Source organism: Sarcophilus harrisii, chromosome 2, assembly GCF_902635505.1.
Source record: "Sarcophilus harrisii chromosome 2, mSarHar1.11, whole genome shotgun sequence".
NCBI lineage: Eukaryota > Metazoa > Chordata > Mammalia > Dasyuromorphia > Dasyuridae > Sarcophilus > Sarcophilus harrisii.
The window spans coordinates 546,992,641-547,019,808 of NC_045427.1; the positions used below are offsets into that span (position 1 = coordinate 546,992,641).

The following is a 27,168-nucleotide window of genomic DNA, read 5'->3' on the forward strand; positions in this document are numbered from 1 at the left end:
ATTTTTCCTATTAGTCCAAATAATAATGACCTAATATTTAACACTTATATAGTGCTTTAAGGTTATCAAAGTTCTTTGCATACACTAATTCATTTGAATCCTCCCAATGGACTTAAACTACATCCACATCCCCAGTCTTCCATGGTGTCCTCAGGTCTTAGTTCTGGCCCTGAAGGGTGAATTGAAGTGTTGCTACAGTTAGACAGCCTATTTACAACTGAGCAGCCAATGAAGGCCTAACCCTTCTGGGGCACTGTTAATGCCAGAGCAGATGTGACAAAGATAGATAAATGTGCTAATCATCCCCTCCCCTTATTATCAGTTGCAAAAAAGAAGAAAGTGAGTACTGGCCTTCCTTCAGTAGGTGCAGGAGAAGGTCTTAATGACTAGGGAGATAGAAGAGTAGACCTGACTAAAAACCCTAGGGAGCATCTGTAGATTCAGGAGATGTCAGCTCCCTAAAATTCACCTTGATAAAAATACAAAATTCAATGCCACCAATGATTATCAGTTTGGAGATACCTGCTAGAGGGCAGGTTAAATCTGGAAGTATCTCACCTGATTCACTACTTTGAGTAGTAAGAAAGCTTCTCTCTACGGAAGCTTTCCTCTCTTTGTGTAAATAAGGAAAAAATTGAGGGGAGATCAGTCAATGGTGCTATTATTTTATTTACTCTAAAGCCACATTTGTTGGGAAGGTCTGTCTTCCAGCAGGAGATATGACCAGAATCATAAAATGTTAGAACTGAAAAAGGTTCTTGAAAGTATCTTGCCTAATTCCCTCTCCATTTTATGGATGAGAAAACAGAAATTAAGAGCTGAAGAAACATGTCTAAAGTGGGTTAAAAAGCTAACTAATCACTTCTTTCTTATCCTTTTATTTCTCTATCTGCCTTACCTTTTGTTGATAGGGAACAATCTCACTAAAACTCATTTTTGCCAGTAACCTCACCATGGACTTAGCTGGGATAGATTTTCCTGTGTTGAGTCTTGGTGGGGTGAGAAGGGAGTCAGGGGAAGAGAACTGTATTATAAATCAATGGATCTCAGAGAGAGGCCAGGGTTTCTGTAACCCCAAACACCATCAGCCCTTTTAGGTAAGTCATTTCCTGTTGAATCTTTTGCCTTTTTACAAGGTGAGGAAATATATCACCTATGGTTGGGCAGACCCTGGAACTAGGACCCAGGAGTCCTCTCTTCCAGTTCCCTCTCCCAGGTCACTGTTTACTTCCCAGGGAAAGCTCTATCAGGTCTGAAATTCTGTTACTTGGGAGGGGGGTGAACTGGGGGAGTCATCTGGCGATAAAACACAAAGAAAAGAACTTTGTCTTATTCGCGGTTGCAGAATTAGGGCTGTCAATACTCTGAAATTGTTTGATATACTTCTTTGCTGAACAACCTCTGCTCTTCCTGCCCCTCTTGGGAATGTTTAAAAAAATCATTTTGATCTTGATTCATCATAAGGGTCTCCATTTTCTGCTATACCCTGATTAAGGAAGGAAATTGAGGAGAAGAAACTGTATCAAATTGGGATATATTGATAAAAGGAACTCTTTGGGGGTCTACTTCCTCTACTAGAACAAGTCTACATTGTCTTGGAGATCTATAATTTTAGAGAATTGCCAAGAATACTGGCAAGGATTGCTCTGGGTGAGTGAGCTGTGTCAGAAGCCAGACTTGAACCCAGTATCCCTGACTTTGAGGTGGATTTCTAAAATGACGCCTTCAGTCTCGGGAAAAGAATAATGAAATGGATGGCAGATTCTTGAGATAAAATTGAGAGCCTAGAGCTTAGGCTCAGTTTGCCTTCTTCCCAATTTGAAGTAATATACAAACAGTAACACTCTAACCCAGAACTTGAACCAGGGATAGGTGAGGTACACATCCTTCTAGTGTTAATGGAGGTTGAGGATCATATAAAAAAGTGTACCTAGCCAGGAAATTATGTTCTCCATGACTCATAGCTATCGGTGAGTCACATCACAGGCGTCAAAGTGAAGGCAGGAGGTTTCCTATAGACATAAGGAACAGCTTTCAAATGCAGGGAGTGCAATTTTCCAGCCTTGCTTAGGGAACGTAAATGCTTTATCTGGGCTTCTCCCTGCTCTCTTTCTTCCTGACACCAAGGATGGGAAGCTAGTTTCCTCAAAGGTAGAAAACATGTGTCTGACCACTGGAAGGAGACCGGTTTTCTATACTCTCTCTGCCTCTTTTGTTCTGATGATCACCCCTCACTCGTTTCTTGCAGTTCTCTGTCACTGGTTGTTTTTCCTCTCAGTATTCTGACTCTGAAGACCAAGAGCGGGTCATAGATGTATCAGGCCCCCAGATGTGTGAGTGTGACCTTGAGGGTGGAGGATAGGGGAGAAAGCTGATAGGACTGAGTGGAGTCTCCTCTGTCTCTAAGTCGTAGCTTTTTCTCCCAGCAGAGGGTGGCCTTGTCCTTGGTGAAGTGGGTGTTTTCTCCGTTTAGATGCTGGTTTGTTGGCCTTTGTTGTTCAAATCCACTGCTGTGTGGGAGAGGTTTCATTTGCCCCCACTCCAGGCATAATTGTATAGACATGGTCTCGGTGCTGCAGAGAGGGGCGGGAGTGACAGCCTGAAATATTTGTCAACTGTGCTTGGTTTGCAGAGAAATCGATTGTAAACTGAGCAGCCCAAGGAGGATGGAGCGGCTAATTATACAGACACAAGAATTTGAGCCAGAGAGCCAGCGAGACCTTGCCGAGGCACCCCAGACCGGAGAGGGGAGGGGCTTACATTTATATGCTGTATTGGGGCACGTGTGTTGTATGTCTGGGTTCACTTGTGTCTATTTTGTATGTGTGTGTGTGGAGAGTATAAGTAGCTAGTATCTGGATAGGGTTCATTTGTCCATTATTATATGTACCTTGTACGTATAGGGAGGTGTTGAGAATATGTTTTTTTAAATGCATATGTTATATGTGTTTAGGGGAGAACATTTGTACATTCGTATGCATGTGGATCAAGGCAGCCATGGGAAACCTGGCTCTGTTCTTTGTGACTGGCTATGTGGTCCTGAGCAAATCAGTCTCGGAACCTCAGTTTCCTCACCTGTAAAATGAGGAAGGGAATATTGACTAGAAGGCTCCTCATGTCCTTTTCAGGCCTAACATTCCAGGTGTCCTGGTGGGGTGTGTTTATGAATACACAGAAACTAGCCAGCTCTGAAGTCTCGTGTCTAGTTTACACATTGAAGCTTATTTGAAAAGCCTAGGCTTTTTTAGGGGCTGCTTCACCCCTATAACCCATTTCTCTTAGATAAGGCAGGAGAGAAGGGAATGGAGGCCCCCTACCAGCCTCTAGGCCCAGCCCCATTCTCCCAGCCTCCTAGACTCAAGTTTCCCCGCCCAACCCCCTGTTCTATTCTCCCAGCCAGGCTCTAACTGGCTGCAATTAGCCAGAGCTAACTCACCCTGCGACAGAGGAGCAAGGATTATGACGAATTCATTTCTATTTTCCAGCCCACTAAGCCTCGAGTTTGTGCCCAGTGTTAGCATGAGAATGGGACGGGGTTCTGTGAACCCCCCCGACCCGCTGACCCTTCTCCCCCGAAATGAATAGCAGGACTCTCAGTCTCCCCAGCCTCTCCAACCAACCCCAGCAAGGCCAGGATTCCTAATCAGGGTAATTTAATATATCTTAAGCCCCCGGCGGCTTTATTTTCTCTCCTTTTGGAGTTTGTTTTAGGCATTCACGGCTCTCACCCCGTCATTAGAGCGCCTTATTTGACTGATGTAAGGAGCTGCTATGAGACTAGCAGGCCCATTGTATCCCCCACATAAGCCGGGCTTCCCCGTAATTAGAGTGGTATTCCCAGCTATTGAGGCCTTTCATGCAGGCAGAACAAAAACTCCCAGGAGATGAATATTCCTCAACTATCAGCTCCCAGCCTAGAGCAAATATCTGGGAGTTAGAGGGACTTCTTGGCCAAAGCTGCCGGGGAATCACAAGAAAACATAATTCTGACTTGGTCAAGCACTTTACAGGGTAAAAGAACAGGGAGATGAAGATAAAGAGCCAGATGGGGGTCTATAAGCCCATACCTTCCCAGGTCATCCATATACACTCTTTCCAAGTCTATATACACATCCAGACACTCACAACTTCACTGATACACTGGACCAAAGAATGGAATTTCTGATCATTAATTTAAACACCTACAAGCACTGTGTTAGTCTCTGGGGATTCAATCATCTCAGCCTCTGTCCTCAGCAAGCTTATAATCTAGCAGGTGAATAAAACAGAGGACTTTGGAGTTAGAAAAGATCTTATCAGTCATAGAGTCTTCCCCTCTCATTATAAGATGTTGAAACGGAGTCCCAGAGATGTAAAATGCCTAAAGCCAAACAGGCAACCCGGGACAGAATAGAAATTTGATCCCGGGTCCTTGGACTCCAAGAAGCAGGTAGGTGGCTGTGAATGGAGTGCTTAACCTGCAGTCAGCCTCAGACACTTGCGGTGTGACCCTAGGCAAATCACTTCACTTGTGTTTCCCTTAATCCATCAGAGAAGCAAATGGCAAGCAACTCCAGTATCTTTGCCAAGAATACTCCATGAATAGTATTGGCATGCTATGGTCTATGAGGTCAGGAAGCATTAGATGCATCAAACAACTTGTGACTCCAAAAGCAAGCACTCTATCCAAGTAGTCTCTACCTTCAAAAAACAACATTTTAACAAATAACTAAAATTCAAATTATAAACTGAACCTTTTAAGTCAATGTGTATTTATTAAGTGCTTAGTATGTTCGTGGCACTGAGAATACAAAAACAAAAATGCTCCTTTTCTTCAAGGAGCATATATTCTACTTGTTGGAAGGGATGGAGAAGAAGATATAACATTAAAAATTAATTAAATTTTTTTCAAAATAATACAAAGAAAAATGATCAAGAGTACAAGAGGATATTCTATACTCTGAGAGAAGTATAGTTAATGAATTTTAGATTCAGATAGGGGTACCTGAATATGTACTTTTGACTTTCCCTGACATTAATAGGGGGTGCAGACATTAAAACTTTAACTCAAAAGTCTGATTTCTACTAGCAAAAATAAAAATAGAGAATAGAAGTAATTATCTAATTAAGACCAAATCTTCGTCTGAATTAGTGAGGTTCCCAGTTTTCCACTGGCTATAGATGAAATGCAGGATTATACACATTCTGAATAACCTTCTACATAAGAACATTCCAAAAACTTCCTGAAGCTATTTGGAGCACAGGTGGAAGCAGGTACACAAAAATCCTGGTTAACACATACAGGTGGATTGATACATCCATCCTTGCTCATGATTCTGAATGAATATTCCAGTACATGCTTACCATTTCATGCATGAAACTGAAGGCACATAGTCTCACACAAGAATCCATGTTACTTCTATGGTTTGTGTTGAATCTAACACATTCTCCCCAAGTGCTGGAATAGATTTGGCTCACTTGAAATTCAGAAAGGCATAAGAAATATTACTGATTCTAACTCCGAAGAATTAGACAAACATCTACTCTCTTGGACCCAGAACATCCAAGGAAAGAAAGACAAAGTGAATGCAAACTGAACCTTCTCACAATGTAGGAAAGCTGCAGGAGGAGGGAATAGAGGAAGAGATTAGTCTTGTTTTGTGTGTCTTAAAAAGCAATGGGTGGAAGTACAAAGGACTAGGAATGAGACTAGGACTAGAAATGACTAGTACCAAGCTGCCTATTATATTTGTTAACTTTCTCATTTGACTTCTGGAGATCTCAGTTTCCTCCTCTGTTAAATAATTACACTTTCCCTAAAGACTCTGTAAGGCTATTGTGTTAATCATATGAGATAAGAGATAAAAGATTTCTAAATGGAAATGTATTTTATAAGTGTGAAAGGGTTGTTAACATAATCATTCTAACCATTAAAGCTGTCAAACAATGGAATGAGTTGCACTGGAGGGTAGTGAGGTCCCTATCATTGGAAATGTCCAGCTGAGGCTGAATCTCTAAGTGTTCTTGTAAAGATGTTCTTGTATAGGTTAGGGAGCTCAACTAAGAACTCAATTGCCTTCCATTTTCTAAGATTTTGTGATTTGGTGATTGTTTTGTTGTTTAGTCATTTCGATCCTATATCAGAGTCTTCCTGATTGCATTTAGGGTTTTCTTAGCAGAGCTACTGAAGTTTTTGCCATTTCCTTCTCCAGTCCATTTTACAGATAAGGTTAAGGGATATTCCCAGGGTCACCAAGCTAGGAAGTATCTGAGGACAGATTTGCCATGAAGGTGAGCCTTCCTGACCCCAGAACCGGCACTCTATACACTGTACCACATAGCTATCCCAATTTGATGACTAATAATAAAAAGAATTCTATTCTCATCTCCATCCCAGGCACGGTCCATTTTTAGAATCATGTGGCTAAGTCTTAATCTTCAGTAAGAAGTCCTAGTCAGCCATAGACTCATAGACTCAAGAGATGAAGTGACCCTTCACAAGTAGCAGAGATGGGAGTTGAGCCCTGATCCTCTGAATCCAATCCCGCACCCTTTTCCACTGGGCAATAAATACCCAGAAAAGGATGAGGCAAATAACCAGAATATAAGATAGCCTTTGAACTCAGTGTGATTGAATATCGGGAAATCTAGAAAAAAGCTTATAGCACATGGATAGAACCCCTTTGGCAGCACATAGGCAAGAGTAAAAGGGGGTGTATGAGAAGGCATATTTGGGTTGCAATATACAACAATGTAGGGATCACCCACATTGAAGAAATCACAAAACTATTGAAGTAAATATTCAGATGGGTAGGCACTGCAGTCACTTAGCTACCTGAACAGAAGATCGATGTCTCCAAAGCTTCCTCTTTCTAGTTTTAGTAAAGCTCCCAGAGTCCCTAGGACATTTCTTGATAAGCATCTCCAGGACTTTCAAAGAAACTCTAGAGAAGTTTCTTGTGCCTTCTGATTTTCCTTTTTTTGTCCAATATTCTGTTCATTTAGAAAATTTATGGAGAACAAAGACTTTCAGCCTGGTAGCTGGACCATCCTGTCTTCTTACTAATTGGGACTTGATTAAAGTCCTTTCTTTTGAACATGTTGAAATGAAGAAATTGTTCTCTAGTTTAACCATTTAATTCTTGGGAAGAGTGACAGTTGGAGATGAAAAGGACTCATTTTGTTTTTCTGAGATTACATGATCTAATTCTGTAATATTGAATATATTGCCACCAGAGGGAGCAAGAGACACCTCAGTAACATAGTTTGGGATGAAGTGGGGATGAATCTGGAGGTCCAGTGTAAAATTTCCCACTTCAACTCCCTAATCCCAAACATTTTATAAGTAAGGGAAACATTAAAGTCCAGAATGGGCTCAGATAACTTAACTGCAAACCTGACATCCTCAAGTGGAAGTAATTTCTTCTGTCCTGTGAGATATGTTCTCTATCCATTTTCATAGTTTTCAAAACTCTGAGTTTTCTAGTTTGGTTACACATTCTGCAGGATTGGAAAGGTGACATAATTGGAGACATTTAGAAGGGGGAGTGACATAAGAAATCATTAATAGTCCAGGAAAAATGGAGAAATCTTAATTATTATTTATTCTGTATTGTGTCAACTGATTACAAACATAGTTATGTTATAATTATGATTTACTCTACTTCTCTAACCTCATTGTGTAGTGGAGGTAACCCCTGGATTCAGGAAGGCACAAATTATAAAAGACCTGGTCAAACTGGAAGAGATTTGACTATACGAGGTTCAAAAACAGATGATTGGCCATCAGATGATGAGTCTTTTTCTTCCCATGAAAACTCATGGTGGAGACCCTGTCTTAAGGCACTGAGATGTTTTACTTTGCATTACAGGCTTTTTGAGAGATTGATGTAATGAATCCATAAAAACAGAACATGGAGGATATGCTACACTTTCTATATCTCAATGCAGATGCCAAGACCATTAGGCATTCATAGGAAGGTTCTGTCTGCCCATATTGGGGCGGGGGTGGGGTGGGGTGGTGTCTATTCCTTATCTCCAAAACTTAGCATTTGATATCAAAATTTTGCTTTCTTCAAACCTATTCTCAGCTTTGCAACTATAGAGAGACCAACTAGCTCCGGATAGAGTTTCAGCAGCTGAGAAGAGGAGCTAATTTGAGAATATTTGGTTTTAAAATAGATTTTATTTTAAATATCCAAGCTACAAACAACTCTTCTTTAGGTTAATTAAAACGCAGCACCATGTTTCTTTTTTTAAAAATACCAGAATCAGAAGAATATTAAAAGGAGTTTAGTCTTTTCCCCCCCTCTCTAGCCAACCCAGCTGCTTTTGAAGGGAAAAGTAGAGCTAGGGTGTCGAAAGGGGGAGATGGAGGGAAGAAAATAGGAAGGACAAAAAGAAAGCGAAATCAGAGAAGAGGGAAAGAAGAAATAATGTGGGATAACCTGCTGACTCTAAAAGAGGAGTTCTGGATTTCAGGGGGCAGCGAATTTGTATGAGAAAAATGTAATTTTATTTTCATCAACGTTTGTTACCTTTTACAATCCTTTGTATTTTATTTTATGCATTTAAAAACATTATTCTGAGCAGTGCATAGGCTTCATCAAACTATCTCAGGGGTTAAAGGCAAAAAAAAAAAAAAAAAAAAAAAAATGATAGTCTCCTGGCTTTAGAAGTAGAAATATTGAGGTGGTGGTGCAAGAATACCGGGAGATGACGACTTCCCTGGATCACGAAATACAGTCCCAAAAGGATATTCAGAAATTAGATAGCAAATGACCACGGTCGAGTTACCAGCCCTCTTCTGGACCCCAGTGTCCTAATCTGTTTAATGAGGGGATTGGATTAGAAGATCCGTCAAAAATTCTTTTGATCTTTTCAGCTATAATTCTATGAAAGTCTTGTAAATTTCTAGGGGAAAAGTCACTGAATAGAGAGAAAAAGCAGCCCATTAAGGGGAAGCTCTCCCGGGAAGCACCAGACAGCACATTTTCAGCAGAGAAGGTTGTGCCGAATTGGGCGGGGCAGGCCCAGAAAATGTTCTAGCTGTGGCCATAGGTTAGAATTTGAATTCATTTTCCTCCTTTCAAGAGTTTCAAACTAAAGTTATCTCCAAATCTACATCACCCTCCCCATTTTACCCCACAGATGTACTAGCCAAGGCAATGCAGATTAGGAAAACAACACGTTGTGAAACCCCACCCCAGGATCAAGTAGCCCAGGAGCCCAGGAAGCAAAATTATTAGCCTCATTTGATGAGCCCTTTACTGAAATTTCCAGCTTACGACCTCGGAATTCTGGCCAAGATCTAAGAAGTCAGTTTTTTTGCATGAAAACTCAAAAGTTTGGAAATATATTCACTTATCTTCCTGTCCTCCATCCCATTGTAAACCTTGACTTGTGGAAGTATTTCATTTCGGGTGTGTCTTAATTGCCTTCAAGGAGGGGAATTAGTGGAATCACAAACCCCTGAAGATTTGGTAGGCGACACGTCTTTCGTTCTGAATGGTTTCTGGTTCTTGTTCAGTCTCTGCGGCTAAGCAGAAACGTAACCTCTTCACTTCCTGGGCTGCAGATTTCTCATCTGTAAAACATGAAGATTGGACTTTAGAGATCAATACCTCGCTCAGCATGGTAATGTAGGCACGCTACAGGGGTCTGAATTCCGAAGAAGACTCTGATCTCAGCCCCACTTCCCATCCCCTTCAACTTAAAACTAGAATTGATTAAGCTAGACGCGCAGCCTTATGCAAGGTTTTGGGGTGCGAAAGAAAAAAAAGGGTAAGAAATAAGTCTCTGATTTATCTTAGGTCTCTTCTCTAATGGAACTCTTTAATTTCCTTGACTGAGTGAAGTGAGGGAGGGATTGATTCATGGATACAGGGTTCCTCGAAAAATAAGTCCCGACTGGGACACATACTGGCTATGTATGTGACCTTAATCTTTCCATGCTCTACGCAACTCTTTAAGAATGTAATCGACCGATTAGATGCTGACCTGAATTGGTTGAGGAAGTTTCAATCAATAAGTGTTTATTAAACACCTACTCTGTGCCAGATACTGGGGCTAAAAATAAACTGAATTAAGCAATCCTTACTGGCAAGAAGCTCATATTCTAATTTGGGACACACACACACACACACACACACACACATATATATGAATGTTTGAGACACATATGTACATACACTTGTATCCCAAATATACACATATAGATACAGACATACACATATATACATATATATGGATGTGTGTGTGTTTAGACAGAATAAAGAGAATAAATACAAAATAGTTTGAGGAGAGCATTAGCACCCAGAAAGGCTTTAGGTATACCTTAGCTGCACTTTGTCAGGAAATTCTATGAGGTGAAGTTAAGGAGGGAATACATTGCACGGAAGACTGCTAGGGCAAAAGCCTGCAAATAGTCTTTTGTGAACAACAGAAAGGCCAGTTTAACTGTATCGGAAAGTATGGGGGAGGTGGGGAGAGGTGAGAGGCTATAGAGAGAAATTGGGGTAAGATGTGAAGGGATTTAAAAGCTAATCAGAGGAATTTTTATTTGATCCGGAGACAATAAGAATTCACAGAAATTTATTAATTAGGGGGATTATATAGTCAGATCTTCATTTAAGGAAAATCATTGGTAGCAATATGGACTGGAGGGGGGAGAAACGAGGCAGGGAGACCAATTGGGAGGCAATTGCAAGAATTCTAGAACTTCCTCTCGAGGAAATGTTTAATAGGAGTGAAGTCATAGGCCCAATCTTTATCTTTATTCTCTTTTAGGGTTTTTCCTAGTTGTCTCCAGTCCTTCTTTCAGAAGCTGGGTCCATATGGCAGAAAGCAAAGCAGCGAGTTTGGCCAGGTATACACAGGACTGATTCAATGCAGTAATTAAACCAACAACAGGATTCTTTCTTCTTCCTCCCGGTTCTGCCTCTAAGATTCCGTATTCCCCTGACAGTCACTGTTCGTAGAATTGGGGGGGTGGGGATGGAGAGGGAAAAACTTGATCAGATCAGAACTTGCAACAAAAAAGTTCGATTTTGCACTAAAGAAAATTAGATTATAAAATACAATCCAGCTGAAACCCAAAGACAGACACATATCGATGGCATTGAGATAGATTCTAATCATAAGATAAAATAGACCGAGGATAAATGTTTGTCATTTCCTTGGCTTTCTGAGAATCGCTGGAAATTCCCATTTCTACCAGATCTCAAGGGAAAGATAGATCGACAGCCGCCGATACGCGGTTAAAAGTCGGGCAGAAAAGCTTGCTTCTGAATTCTCTTGTTCCAGTTGACCACAGTGCATTTCATTTACAGCTGGAAGGAGAAGAGCTAGCTTTCGGGACTCTGAAGGACAAAAATCTTTGAGTAGAGGAGGGATAAGGTAGAGCGCAAGCTCCTTTTGTCCATCCCTACCCCCTAACCTAGCTTATCCAGCTCTGGAGCCGATGCTTTCAAAGCAACTAGTAGCATTGATGAATTCTCCGGAGCCACATGCTCATTCGCGTAGCGTTGGGTGAAATCTTCCCTCTTAATATGGCTTCTCAAATCCTTACGAGTGAGAGGGAAAATATAGCATTTTATAACTGATTCGGAGCTGGATAGTGGTTACAATAAATAGCATGCTAGGATGTAGCTGTATTTAAGTTATTACATCATTCTTATTATCAATGACAATAAAATATCATTTAAGTGATATTCTTGTGACTTCGCCTCAGCTTCACAATTATCCAGACATTAATATAGTGTTTGGGTCCTCACTTCTACGCCATTTTCTCCAGTCCAGCTAACACAGAGCCCCAATGTACTAGGGTCCAAGTTAATTCTCCAACCCGGCTAAAGAGGCTTCGTTTTTAGTGGAGAGGATACAGCTTGCATATAATGGTTCTGTTGCTTTCTGTACTAATGAGGCCTAAGGAACAAGGGACCAATCAAATTAAGGGACCCAGAAAGTCTTTGGGAACTTGTGGACAAACCCAGATAGCAGAAACCAGAAGTCTAACGTCAAATTGCCACGGGAATCATCCGCTTTTCCCCCGTGACGGGTGGGAAGGGAATACGAGCTGGAAAGAGAGGACAGGATGAGAAAGGAAAGGACGAAATTGGAGTTGGCCGAGGTTCATGGGCTAACTGCAGTAGGGGACCTGGGCTCTCCAATTCATAGCGCTCAGGCGCCTGGAAAAGTCAATTGTGTTGTTTTCTCCTATAGTGTTTGGATGTTCGCCACCAAAATTAGCTGGAAATTTAAAATAAAATCTGCTTTGGTTCAAAAATGACTTTGATAATTGAAAAGAATGAGTTTTGTCTTTGCTCTTGCCAGAATTATTCTAAGTTGCTTCGGGAAATTAGTCTCCATTCCTTTGCCATAACGCCTCACTTATGTTCCGAGCTTCCTAAGCTTGAAGGTTCTTGTCTCCCCAAGCCCACTTCCCATCACTTGCTCCAACTATACACATACATCTTTTTCAGCACAAGGATTGGGTCTCAGCTTAGAGCCGGCGCGGATGCGTTTGGTTCACAGGCGGTACTTTCTGCTTTCGCAAAAAGGATTCTTGTATGCTCCGGGTCAGGACAGGAGAAGGAATGGCCTCCCTACCCTTAAGACTGGCAAAGACGCAGTGTTCGGGAGTGACTGGGTCTTGCTTGGGCAAGCTTGTGTTTCTTTCAGGAAGCGTCAAGTGCTGTAGGACCATATCCCAGTTTCGACTGTCGGACCAGAGGCCTTGATCTGAGTCATTTCCCCCTCTGCAATGAGCCCTATCATAGAGAAAAAGTTACAGTGAAGCCAATCACCGTCTTTTCACCGCAATGAGACTTGGAGCCCCAAGCGATTCTAGACATTCTGGCCAGAAGCAATACTGGGTCTATGATCTCTGGCTTCTCGTCGGGTCTCTGGGTCTTTGGCTTTTGTTTACCCAGTAACCCGCAGGAGCTAAGAGAAGTAACTACAAGAAGGAAGGACGCTTTGAAAAAGGAATAATCTTCATTTCTTTCCTTTTGCCACACCCCATCCAGCCTCATTCAAAAGAACTTTATCCATCTTTCCTTTATTGGTCATTTCTTGCATATTAAAAATTTGTCTCCGGGTGTTAAGGGTGAGGGACTGGTAATCTCCACGTCAATAGACATTTCATTTATTACCGTCTACTAAATGCTAGGCACTATACTAAGTGACCAAGATAGAAAGGGGAAAAACGTTCCTGCCCTCAAGAAACTCAAAATCTAATGATGAAAGAGACAATGTACAAATAATTATGTACGACAAGAAACATACAGAATAAATTGGAGATGATCTAACTGGGAAGTATTAACATTAAGGAATCAAGGAGTTACTGACAGGTAGAAGTAAAAGATTTCCTTTCAAAAGAGGAGATGGGGGCATTCAGAGATTAAAGGACTTGCTTGAGGCCATACAATATTTCAGTGGGGAGGTCAATACTAGAATCCAAACCCATCTCTAAATCGTTCTCTTCTCTCCTTCAAATCAAAAATTGTCTTGCTTTTCTTTGTATTCTAATTAAGCCCCGTGCCCATTGCAGGCATAAATCTTATTGACCGAACACAAGGAAGTTTTAAATTTATTGAAAAAGCATCCTTTCCTTTCTCTCTCTGTTAGACCACTTGAGGCGCTTCAGCCTGGAGAGAGGGTGGGGCTCTGGGAAAAAAAAAAGGAAATTAATCTCTTTATTCTTCTCAGGAAAGGAAAGGCCTGAAGATACACTGGGGAGGATAGGATAGCTGGATAGGGGAAAAAAAAAAAGTTGATGGGATCCTAAAAACCATCCTATTTTACAATCTCTTTTAGGAAAGGACTTCGACTTTAGGAGAGGGCAAAAAGTCAAAACCAGTGACCACAAAGGAACCCCGGCCCAATCGAGAAGCAATAGTCTATTTGTAGCAACATACCTGGCTTTTAATCTGACTCAGGAGTCAAGCAAGATTAAAATATCTTCTTTATGAAGTATCCTTTACTCAAGAGCCCATTTTTCCTTTTTTTTTTTTTTTCATGTAATGAAACTGGTTTGGACATAGGAATTGGTTTGTGATTATTTCAGCATATGGAAACAAAAAAAGAAAAATACAACTGACTCCCATTCTCCATTTCCTTCTCCTAGTAGTTGATTCCAAAAACCTGACTTAGAAGCTAGTCCTGTTTGCTTCACTTCACCTCTCAATGCAATATCAAACCTGAAGTCCTTTCCCTCTGAGATTTTTGGAATTCACGTATCACCCCGCACTCTTTGGCCAGACTCAAGGAAAAGGAATCCCTGTTTAGTCGAATTTTTGTCTATCAAATCCGATCAGAGATAGTGTCTAGAGGGCAAATGGAACAAAGTGTGCGGATAAGCTGGGGGAGGGGTGGTCCTGAATAACTCAGATTTGCGGTAAAATTTAACAAATAATTGCTCGTTTCTTAGTTTTACTTTGCCACGGTAGATTTATTCTAGACACAATAGCCTCAGAGACTAGGACTGAACTTACTCATAAATATGAAACTTTTGAAAGAACCTTTCCAGAAAGAACTTTGCCACTACTGGTTTGGTTTTAAATTCTCTTACAACCCGGAATAAATACTTAGAGAAAGTTAGCGACTCACTCTTGGAAACACCGTTCTTGGAGGACCAAGTAAATTGATCACTTTGTAGGCAGAAAACCCAGGAGTTGGAAGGATCCTTCTAAACTAGGGGTTCTTAACTTGAGACTCCTGGACCCCCAAGAGTGAAATGATTGCAGAGAGAAACTGCGGAAATGGCATCTTTTCCACTAAGTTTTAGGGTTTTTGTCGTTCTATGTCTTACACATTTTTTTTTTATCTTACGCACTTAAAGAAGAAAAAAAAACTGTTCTTGAAAGGGATCCATAAGTTTCAATTGACAAGAACCCTCGTTCTAAATAATATTCGCATTCCAAATCCTTCGTTTTACTGATGTCGCTCAGAGAAGTGACTTTTCCAAGGCCACACAGATACTAAGAATCCGCTTCTGTTTCATGCTTTCTTTCTACATTTTTATGCTCTTCAGGGAAGAAAACAGCCCAGTTGAGATCCCGCTAAGAGGCAGAGACAAGGGCGCTGTCCAAAGCCCGGTGCTGAAACTCGTTGAAATGCCACAGCTCCTAGAGGTCAAGTCCAAATCTATTCACACAGGATCATATATTTAGAGGTGAAAGACCCTTCATTCCAAGTCTCTCAAAAGGAACTTGGAATGTCAAGTTATCCCTTCTTTGGGAAATAGTGCTTCTCACGGGGCTGAAAATTGTGATTACATAAGGTTAGGTTAGATAAGAAGTTAGGTAGTTAGAAGTTAGAAGAGATTGTCTCTATCCTAGATGAGCTACATCTAACGGATTTGATATTTAATCTTTCCTAGGAGAAAAGTTTATGAAATTGTTTGGAGAAAGAAAAACAATCTTTGTAAGGTGGGATATATAAGAAGGGAAAGTGAAAATGCTTTTTAGGAGATACTTTGCTGGGATATTTAAAATTCACAACAAAACCCTCGGCTTAAAAACCATTGATTCATCTACCCAGATCTTCTAAATCTGAGTTAGAATTCAACTGAATAATGGTAAAACATTGAGTGACTCCTTGAGGTGCCTTCTAATTTAAGGACTCTAAAAATATTCTTGTAACCCTGTTTGGAGTTTTAAATTCTTCTTCTCACAACCTCTCCCTAAACTTAGGCTGCTGAGTTAGTGGAAAGATCCAAAATTATTAGTTCAGGCAGGGATTTCTGAGAGATTTTCTCTCATAATAGTAGAGGAGTTAGTCCAGTGGTCAGCTTGGGCGCATTCACAGCCACTGGAGTGTACAAAAATGTTCTATAAATGTAAATAGCTGCATATTTCGATGGAAGAAAACCCAATTTTGTGTAGAAGAAAGCTAATTGTTTCTCAGAACAGAAATTAAATACTCTTGACCCTTGTCCACTTAAATATAGAACCCATCTCACACTTTGGCTGGATATTCCTCCCTTTCTCCTTACAGACTTAGCAGATGATAGCAGTATCAATTCTGGGAAACTAGGAAAGGTGTTTCATTATTTGAAGTTGGGAAAATTCAAAAATCTTAGAGGTTTCTACCTTTTCTATCTGGTCAACAAAAAACGCCAGAGAAACAGTGGAGAGGATTCTCCATTTCTCAGTAAAATTGGTGCCTCCCATTCCAGAAAGCCTAAAGCCTACCCTTCCTCCTCTCCCTTCCTCGTTGGGCGTAATGTTTCTCTGTCCTACAATGAGGGGAGAAGCAGACAGCCTAGCCCTACAACAATTTGGAGTGGAGCCAACATTTATTTGTTCAACAATTCATACCAAGGCCCCTAGAGTCTTGGGTTTGTCTTTGTGGTCTGCACAACTCATCTAACGTGTGAAAAGCGCCAGAGCCTAACAGTCCACCAAGGTTAAACTCTGCAGAATAATTGGCGAGTGAGGGTGAGGAGAATGGGGGGCGGAGGCGTGAGTGGGGAGGTTAATTCATTTCTAAGTCATTTGGATTCAGCGCAGTTTTATTTCCTCCGGAGTAGTCTTAGCCTAAGTCTTTCCTTCCCACGGCCTCTGGTAGACCATTCCAGACGCTTCCTCACCCTCTCAGCATCGCGCTAGGAGCCAGCCATAAGGGCATTCTGGGTAGTGACATGTGAATGAGAGACGCCCGTCAGCTGGCAAATGAGAAATTGCTTAGCCGATTTCCGCTGCGTGTGGAATCCTGGCGGCGGTCGCGGGAAAGCCCCTCCTTCCCTCCCACCAGCTCCGGGGGGAAAGGGAGTCGTGACGCTCCTTTTGTGAAGATAGGGCTGTGGTGGGAGGGGTCCCGAGAAGTGGGAGCTACTTCGGAGAGACTTTCTGGGCAGAAGTCTTGTGTCTTCCCAGCTCCTTCGTCTGTTCTCTATTTTCCGCCAAGACCTAGTTCTCAAAGAGAAACATCTCCAGCATCCTTCCTAGGGAGACGGGAGCTAGTAGCGCTATCCCCTCTACCATCACCATAACCAACAATTATCACAACTACCACTATTCTGAGCAAAAAATAAAATAAAATCCATTTTTATATCTATGACGGAAGTTTAAAAGAAATTCAAGGTCTGTCTCCAAGGAAGAATAGATTCACTCTAATCACTGGGGACTAAATAATTAGCATAGAATAGTTATACTGTATATTTTTTCACTTTTTCAATCATTTTCACCACAGCACTATCATTTTTTATGATTATCCACCCAGGACTGTTCAGAACATCACGAAGACCCCAGAATGAGGGAGTTATATTTATCCCTTTAGATAGAAAAGGGAACCATTTCTCAAGTCAATGGAATTCTTAGGATCTGAGCCCAAGTCCTGGCCTCTCTGGGAAGGGAATAAATGCTGAAACAAGGACTTCATCGCATTGATAGAATTCAAGCCAACAGAGTTCAGCCTCCATTCCAAGATCTCTCTGTTTCAGGCCAATGATCTGACTTCTTTCCCATGGTCCTTGAAAAAGGAAATCTTGGGAAAAATAATGATGAATTTTGAGGGGATGCGGGAAAACTGGGACACTGATGCATTGTTGATGGAGTTGTGAATGAATCTAACCATTCTGGAGAGCAATCTGGAATTATGCCCAAAAGTTATCCAACTGTGCATACCCTTTGACGCAGCAGTGCTACCACTGGGCTTATACCCCAAAGAAATACTAAAGAAGGGAAAGGGACCCGCATGTGCCAAAATGTTTGTGGCAGCCCTTTTTGTAGTGGCTAGAAACTGGAAATTGAATGGATGCCCATCAATTGGAGAATGGTTGGGTAAATTGTGGTATATGAATGTTATGGAATATTATTGTTGTGTAAGAAATGACCAGCAGGATGAATACAGAGAGGCTTGGAAAGACTTAAGTGAACTGATGCTGAGTGAAATGAGCAGATCCAGGTGATCATTATATACTTTAACAACAATACTGTATGAGGATGTATTCTGATGGAAGTGGATATCTTCTACAAAGAGAAGATCCAATTCAGTTCCAATTGATCAATGATGGACAAAATCAGCTACACCCAGAGAAGGAATACTGGGGAATGAGTGTAAACTGTTGGCATTTTTGTTTTTCTTCCCAGGTTATTTTTACCTTCTGGATCCAATTATTCCTGTGCAACAATGCATACATATATTGTATCTAGGATATACTATAACATATTTAACATGTATAAGACTGCTTACCATCTAGGGGAGGGAGTGGAGGAAGGGAAGGGAAAAGTCAGAACAGAAGTGAGTGCAAGGGATAATGTTGTAAAAAAAATTACCCATGCATATGTACTGTCAATAAAAAGTTATAATAAAAAAACGGAAAAAAAGAAAAAGGAAATCTTTCTTACTACCTCTACCAGATCAGCCAATCCCAGCTGAACCAAGGCTATGGAATTTGCCTATTTCTAACAATGTTCTGCCTTCCTCATGGACATATAAGCAATTATTTGCTATTGTTTGTGGGGAGCTATATGCTATGTAGGTGGCAACAATAAAGTCAAAAAGAACCCTAGATATGATTTAGTCCAGTTTCTTTATTTTATAGATGAAGAAACTTGAACTCAAATAGATGAAATAATTTGTGTGAAGATGGGTCCCAGACTCTGGACTCAGGATTAAAAACAACAACATAATATTTATTAAGTGCCTAATATATTCCAGGTAAGTGCTAACACTAAGCCCAATGCTTTTCCTTACCTTCCCCCCCACCCACTTAAACACATTGTTTCCCTATTAAAACATGATATTTATCCCTATAATAACAGGAATGAAAATGGAAAGAGCAAAGGGCATTTCATGACTTGATGGATGTGTTTCCCATCCTAACTTGGTTTATCCCATAATTATGTAACTATTTTTGACACACTTTTTTCATCTCTGATTCATAGCCAAGATAATTCCAATTTGCCCCTTCATAATTCTAGAGACAACTCATATCCTATTAGGACACAATTTTTTCTTATTGGTTATAGAATGCACTTGCCCTGCAATCATGTCATTTGCCATTTCATGGTCCCTCTCCTCTGTCACTTCTAATCTTTGAAGGAAAAAAGAAGGTTCCTTTTCTGGCACCCAAATTTATTTCATTGTTTCTAGGCCACTCTTTCTCCTACCATTCATATTCTCTTATTCCTGTCATAAAGAAATACTGTCCTCATAGCAGTTTTCTCTATAATCTAAATATAAACTCTTTATTAATATTAGTGTATTTTAGATTTTTTTTTTGTTTTGAGTGAGCTATTTTAACTGGCCCTAGCCAGTTCTCAAAGTTTATTCTAATCTCTAGGTTGGGTTCAATTGGTGTTCTAATTTCAGTGTCCTAGTGAAAAGAAGATTGTCTTGGAGTCAGAAGATCTGGATTTGAATCCCAATCTAATAAATGTGTAGCACTGAGCAAATCACTTAGCTTTTCCTAGCTTCAATTTCCTCATCTGCAGAGTGAGAATAATAACATTATTACATCCCTCGTAGGAATATTATGTGGTGTACAAATAAATGTAAGCACTTATTATTGATTGTTGTGGTCTACAGAACAATAGGAAAATGTGCAGTAGACATAATTAATTTGCAGGATATTACCAGTGATGATTTGAACACAAAGAGTGATGTAAATCATTTTAGTAGTTTCAGAACTGCAGACTACTTCCTGATCTTTTCCCACCCCCACTCAGACCTCCACTGCCTCCCTTTTTCATCCAAGCTATCTTCCTTGTATGTATCTGGTTCTATTTCTAAACTTCCTTTTCTCCCCTCTTTTAAGTTTTAAAAGGTTTCATTGATGTCCATTTCTTTCTGTTCTTTTATGAGTGTTATTTCACTATCCACAAACTTCTCTCCATTATTCAATGTTAGGAGATCTATTCAAAGAGCTGCAGAATGTTTGGGTGGAGCCCCAGTGGAAGATTTGTGAAAGAACATAATTAAGAAGCCAGAATGAGAAAGTATGTATAGATATTAGTGTACACTATTGGAAGGAGTACCCACACTAAAGTGATCACAAATCCAATAATAATAGGAATAATACCAAAGCCAAGATGGTAATTTATCAAATGAGACTGTGTATATACCATATTTTTTAAAACTTTAAAGGTTTTTTCTTTATTGCCTATATCAAGAAGACTGACCTTTCTTTGTGTTCTCAAACTGGCACATTCCCATTTTTTCTTTCAGTCTTATCCTATTCCTTTCTTTTCCTTGGGGAAATTTTGTTTCAAAGTTTTGTGACACCTTATTACCAGACTAAAATTCTTAATAATAATATAAATTATGGCAGGTGTGATGTCTACTACTCTTCATATTATGGTCATTAGCCTAGTATATCCACTAGCCTGGAAATATCTAAAGTTCTCTCATCATCCAAACTTCTTATGCAGCACTTATACCTCTACCTTCCTTTTTATTCCTTCTATATATTTTATTCCAAAGGGTGGATTTATCATTTTCTTGATTTGGTTACTCCCTCCAGTGATATAGATTAGAATCCTTAAATGCTTTCTCATGATGAGAAATTCTGCCCATGCATGTCCCTAAATTGTCCATAGAGGACCTATCCAATTCAATGATGACCTTTCTATTCATTTAACATATTAGGGATTCCAATACAGCATTTTTGCTGTCCATTTGTTTTCTCGAATAAAAAAAAATTATGTAACCAGTTTATACATTTCTTAAGTCATAAGTAATGTTGATATCTTTATTTTCATGAAATCATCCCTCCCCCCAACAAAAACCCCCACCTCTATTTAGAATTTTCCTATTACTCTTTAAGGCACCACTATTTTTCCAATCACAAAGATTTGCAACCTTGGTGTCATCCTTGATTCCTCATTTACCTCACAAATCCAATCTAATGACAATTCTTTATCACCACAACATCTTTTATATGCATCCTTTTTTTCTTCACATTCATAGCAACCTAGTTCAAATTGTTGTCACCTCTTGTCTGAATTATTGCAATAGCTTTCTAGATTCCCTGAATTCCCTAAGTCTCTTTCAATTGCAATCCATTCTTCATACAGCTGCCAAAACGATATTCTTAAAGCATAGATCATAGAATCACAGAATGTGAGAGCTAGAATCTCAGCAGCTATCTAGTCCAATATGTATACCAAAAAAAAAAAAACCCTTTTCTATAACAGCAGTCATCCAGTCTTTTTGTTAAGATCTCCAAGGAAGAGGAAGCCATCACCCCTTGAGAAAAATCATTCCATTTTTGTACAGTTCAAATTGTTAGAAAGTGTTTTTCTGACATTGAACCAAAATCTACCTCTTTGTGACTTTCACCTATTATTCCTGGTTTCGTCCTCTGAGTTTAAAATCCCTTCCCCACATGAAAGTCCTTCAAATTACCGGAGAAGTCTATCGTGTCCCCTTGGAGCTTTTTTTCTTCAGGCTAAAACATGCTCAACTTCTTCAACCAATCTTCATATGTCATAAATCCTCCAAGGCCCTTCATCATCCTAGTTGGGTTTGACCATGTTATATCTCTTCTTTCTCTTCCTCTCCCTCCCTCTTTCTATCTCTCTGTCTCTCTCTGTCTCTCTCTCCCCCTCCCTCCTCTTTTTCTGTCTCTTCCTTCCTTCCTTCCTTCCTCCCTCCCTCCCTCCCCCTTCTCCCTCTCCCTCTTTATTACCTAGAGGGTCAAATATAAACTCTCCTGTTTTAAATGTCTTCACAAACTGGTCCCTTCTTATCTTTTCAGTCTTCTTATACATTCCTCCCCATCTCTTAACAATCTTGACATATTGATCTACTTGCAATTCCTCACACACAGTGTTGCATCTACTTTTTTGTACTTGAAATGTACTTGAATTGACTATTCCTGCCTTTCATTATCATTGTTAAATTTTGGGCATATTCTTATAGCATAATAGAAAGCCATCATATTAATGTACCATAACTTGTACATTTCAGTAATTGATGGGAATCCCCTTTGTTTCTTTATCTCTACAGAGTTTCTTTAATTGTTTTTATCCATGTATTTTTTCCCATTCTTTGATTTCTTTGGGGTATAGAGCTACTAGTGGCATCTTTGGATTAAAGAATCTTTCAGATCTTTGGGTCATAATTTAATTACTTTGGGGGCATATTTTCAAATTACTTTCCAGAATGACAACACCATCTCATACCCACAGTTCTGCTTATTTTCCAATAGCCCTCCAAATTTGTGATTCTCCCTTTTTTGGTAAGGGGTGTAAACTTTAAAAATTTGATGAGTGAAATGTAGATTCCCCAAAACAGTTTTAATTTGCATTTCTCTAATCAATAGTGATCAAAAGCATTTTTCATACAGTTATTTATAGCTTGTATTCTTTCTTCTGAAAACCAAAAGCAGGATTGTCAATTAAGGAATGTCTCTTATTCAGATAAATTTGAAACAATTCCCTACATAGCTTAGAAATGAGATTTTTGTCAGAGAGACTTACTGAAAAGTTTTTTTCCCATTTACTTGTTTTCTTCTAATTTATCTACATTGGTTTTATTTGTATATTCAAAGTTATTCCTTTAATTTTTGTGTTTCTCTTGATCTCTTGTCTTATCATGAACTCCATATCTATAAATATGACAAGTAATTTCTTTCTTCATCCCCTAATTTGTTTATGAAATCATCTCTTATCTCTAAGCCATATATCCATTTGAAGCTCATCTTGGATCATGGTTTGAAATGTTAGTCTACAATGATTGTTTTTAACTAGGCTGCTTTCCCGTTTTCCCAACATATTTTATTGAATAAATAATACTCTAATACTTGGGATGTTTAGATTTATCAAAAACTATGCTTGTTTGCTTCCATGCCTTGTGTACCTAATCTGTCCCATCAATCAGTCTCTCTATTTCTTAACTAGTATTCAATTGTTTTGATGATTACTACTTTATAACATAGTAGTTTGAAACTTGCACTGTTAAGACCCCTTCATTCCCACTTTTCTTATTTCCCTTGAAATTCTCAACTTTTTGTTCCTCCAAATTGATTATTATTTTTTCACAGTTCTAGAAAGTAAAGTTTTGTTAATTTAATTATTATGGCAATGGATAAGTGAATTATCTAAAGATAGTATTGTCATTTTAATTATATTGGTTCAATCTATTCATGAATAATCAATGTCTCTCCAGTTATTAAGATCTGTATTTGTATTTTGTAATTGTGGTCATATAGTTTGTGTATGTGTTGGCAGGTAAACTCCCAAGTATTTTACACTTTTTCTATCTAGTTAATTGCTTTATTTAGTTTTTTAGTTGAGTTTCTAAGATTCTCTAAATCTGATGATTTTGTTTCCTCTTTGTCCATAACTATCCCCTAAATTATTTTTTTTCTTATATGGTTGCTATAATTAGCATTTCTGTCACTATATTGAATAATGATAGTGATAATGGACATCCTTGCTTTGCCCCTGTTCTTGTTGAAAAGGCTTCTAGTTTATTCCTATTATGAGTAATGCTGACTCTTATTTTTACACTAAAATCTCTTATCATATTAAGGAAAGATTGAGTGTGCTTTTTATTACTTAAAAAATCAGGAATGAGTATTTTATCCTGTCAAAAGCCTTTTCTATGTTGATGGAATTATGTTATTTTTATTAATATTGTCAATTATGTTTATAGTTTTTGTAATATTGAGTCAACCCTACATTCATAATATAAGTTCAACTTGGTAATAGCATATAATTTTTGTGATATGTTGTTTTAGCCTCATTGCTAAAATATAACTTTTTTGCATTTATATTTATTAAGAATATTGGTCAGTAGATTTCCTTTTCCATTTTTACCCTGCCTATTTTAAATATCAAAACTATATGTGTATGATAGAAATAATTTGATAGGATCCCTTATCTTCCTGTTTTTCAAAGAATTTATGTAATGTTAAAATTAATTGTTCTTTGAATGTTTGATAAAATTATTCTGGTTTTTTATTAGGAATTTATTTATAGCTTATTCAATTTCTTTTTATGAGATTTCTTATTCTGTTAATCTCAACATTATATATATATTTGCAAATATGTATTCCTTTCATTTAGATTGTCAGTTTGGTTGATACATACAGGGTAAAACAGGTCCTGATAATGTCTTTGATTTCTCTTCATTGATTGTGAATTTGCCTCTTTTAATTGTTATCTTAGATAATTGGCTTTCTTTTTGAAAAAATCAAATTAGTTAATGGTTTATCTACTTTATTATTTTTAAACAAGTTCCTAATTTTTTTTACAAATTCAATGTGTGTTTTTGTTTTGTTTTGTTTTTTGCTTTCTACTTTTTTTAATCTCTTAGAATTTTAGTGTTTAATCGAGAGTTTTGAATTTTTGATTGTTTGGAGAATTTTTTTTTAATTGTATAATCAATTTGCTGATCTGATTTTTTTTAAATTGATAAAAGTGTTTGGGGATATAGATTTCCCTCTAAGTACTTCTTTGGCTTCATCCCCTCAATTTTTGTATGTTGTTTTATTGTCAGCATTATCTTTAATGAAATGATCATTTTATGTTTTGTTCTTTGATAAACCTATTCTTTTGGATTAAAATTATTTGATCTCTAATTTTTAATTACTTCTGTTTTTACTGTTGATTGAATGTAATTTTATTGCATTGTGTTCCATTAAATATGCATTTAATATTTCTGTTTTTATGTATCTGTTTCTGCATCTGTCAAATTTTTATGTTCTAATACATGGTCAATTTTTGTAAAAGTGACATGCACAGTCAAGGAATATATATAATCCATTATACTTCCATTAGAAGCTTATCATATATAACATTATCTTCAGAAACTTATCATATATAATTTTTCTCAAATTCTATTCCTATCCTTTACTTTCTTTTTATTTTATTTTTTGGTTAGTTTATCTAAGTCTGAGAGGAGGTTAAATTGAAGTCCTCCACTACTATTGTTTTATTTCTACCTACAATTCATTTAACTTTTCTATTTAAATATTTAACTATTATGTTATTTAGTTCATATATGCCTGATATTCATATTAATTAATTATATTTAGTACTTTTCAGCAAATTGAAGTTTCCCTGTTTTGCTCTTTTAATTAAGTTTATTTTTGCTATTGTTTTATCTTAGATCAAATTATCCCTGACTTTTTTTTTACTTCAGCTGAAGCTTAAATTTTTCCACTCCCTTATTTTAACTCTTTGTGCATCTTTCTATTTCAAATGTGTTCTTATAAACAATATATCATGAATTCTACTTTCTAATCCATTCTGTTCTCTTCTTCCATTATATGAGTGAATTTATCCCATTCACATTCATAGCTATAATTGTTAATTGTGTATCTATAAGAGGATGGCCTCTTCTCCTGTATATTTCCTTTTTTTTTTTTTTTTTTTTTTTGCTTTTTGCCCCTTCTTTATAAAAGAGAAGACAGTGAAAGAAAATAATAATAATAATAATAATCATCGCATTTATATAGGGCTTTAAGGTTTACAAAACACTTTATAAATATTATTTCACTTTATTCTCACAACAACCTTGAGAGATAGGTACTGTTATTATCCCTATTTTATAAATAAGAAAACTGAGTCAGACAGAGGTGTGACTTTCCCAGGTAGGTAGAAAGTGCCTGAGACAGGGTGCGAGTAACTTCAACAGGGCTTCTTGACCCCAAGATTATTACTCCTTCCACTGCACCAGGTAGATAACTAGAGAGGGAGTAAGTCTAGCACTAGTGCTCTCAATTTGGTTTAATTTGTTTCTGTTTTCTTACCTCTCTTCCTTTTCTACCACCTGGAATTCTGTAACAAGTTTTTATCATTTTAAAATGTCTCTTTCAAGCCCCTATTTTAAGTTTACCTTCATTAGTTAGGGTTTGTTTTGCTTAAGATTAATTCCTTCCTTGACCTAACCTTCTTGTTGTTATCTTTTCTATTCTTCTATTTTTGTCCTGGTTGCCTGCTGAAATATATTTTCATCTCCAAAGGTATATATGTGCACATATTTTTGTCCTTTTATTAGTTAGGATGAGACTAAGGTTCAAGTATTAGTCACTCTTTTCTTTTTCTCCTTATTTATATAGTCTCTATTTGTATACTGCAATTACTTGAGAAACTTTTTCTCCTCCTACCCATGGTATTCATTTTACCCTCTCTTACCACTTCTCATTCCTAGACTCTTTGTCTAATCAAAGACTTTCTAGAATCCCTTAAAAAGAGAGAGCTCTGAAAGGATATGTATATCATCATTTTCTCATAATAAAATCTAAATTATTTGTTTGAATTTAGTCCCTTAAGATTGCTTGTTCATGTGTACCTGTTTATGTTTCTCTTGACTCTTTGACTTTCAAAGGTTTGATTCAGCTCTGGTCTTTTCATCAGGAATACTTAAAAGTCCTTTATTACATTAAAGATTTATTTTTTGCCCTTGTAGGATTATACTCGGTTTTGCTAGGTCATGCTTTGCTACATAGTACATTGTTCTCTTTTAGTCCCTATGCACTTGAAAACTCTATGTCACACTGCTGGCAAGAACCATCACACTGCTGGCAAGAACCATTTTTAATATCCAAATACCTCTGTGTCTCCATATATGGGTCTGGTTAGAAATATGACTCTTTCTGATTTTTCCCCTGAAGTTCCCAATCAGTACTCAGGCTGTTTTCTAGACGTTTGTCCGAAAGTTATTCTGGGGAGGTCAACTATCCTTTGTCTGCTATCCTACCATTTTTACTCCATTGCTTTCATTTTATAGATGTAGAAATCAAGGGCCAAGAAAACTAAGAATTGTGACCAAGGTCATATAGGGAATAAGAGTCAGAAATGTGATTTGAACTCAGGCCATCTGAATTCAAAGCCATACTGACTCCACTAGTTAAGCTAAGAAATCATACACAGGGGAATCATTCACAATCAGGTTTATGGTTTCTTGTATCCTCATAGAAACTGGTATATGATTTCATATTGATGGACAATTCATATACTCATCCTATCATCTATAGGAAATTCTTATGAGCAAAAATTACCTCTGTAATCTTCTGAATCTTTTTTCCCAATGGGGTCAGATGTGATTCCAGGCCCTTGGTCTCCTAGTTGTCAATTATTCTCTAAATAGTGCCATGAAACTGATTTTATGACCATTCCCAATAACCTCTTCCCCTCCATCTCTTCTCAGTCAGAATAGCCTTCTTACTTCCATCACTTTTTATGTCACATTAGCTATATATCTAGCTTCCTATTAACCAGACATTAGTTT

At 38.2% G+C, this 27,168-nt stretch overlaps 1 long non-coding RNA gene across 2 annotated transcripts in view; it reads left to right on the top strand.

The window, feature by feature from the left end:
- The window catches only part of LOC116421864, a 59,903-nt gene that overhangs the window by 17,336 nt on the left and 15,399 nt on the right, over positions 1 to 27,168 (top strand). The gene's annotated exons all lie outside the window — the stretch shown is intronic.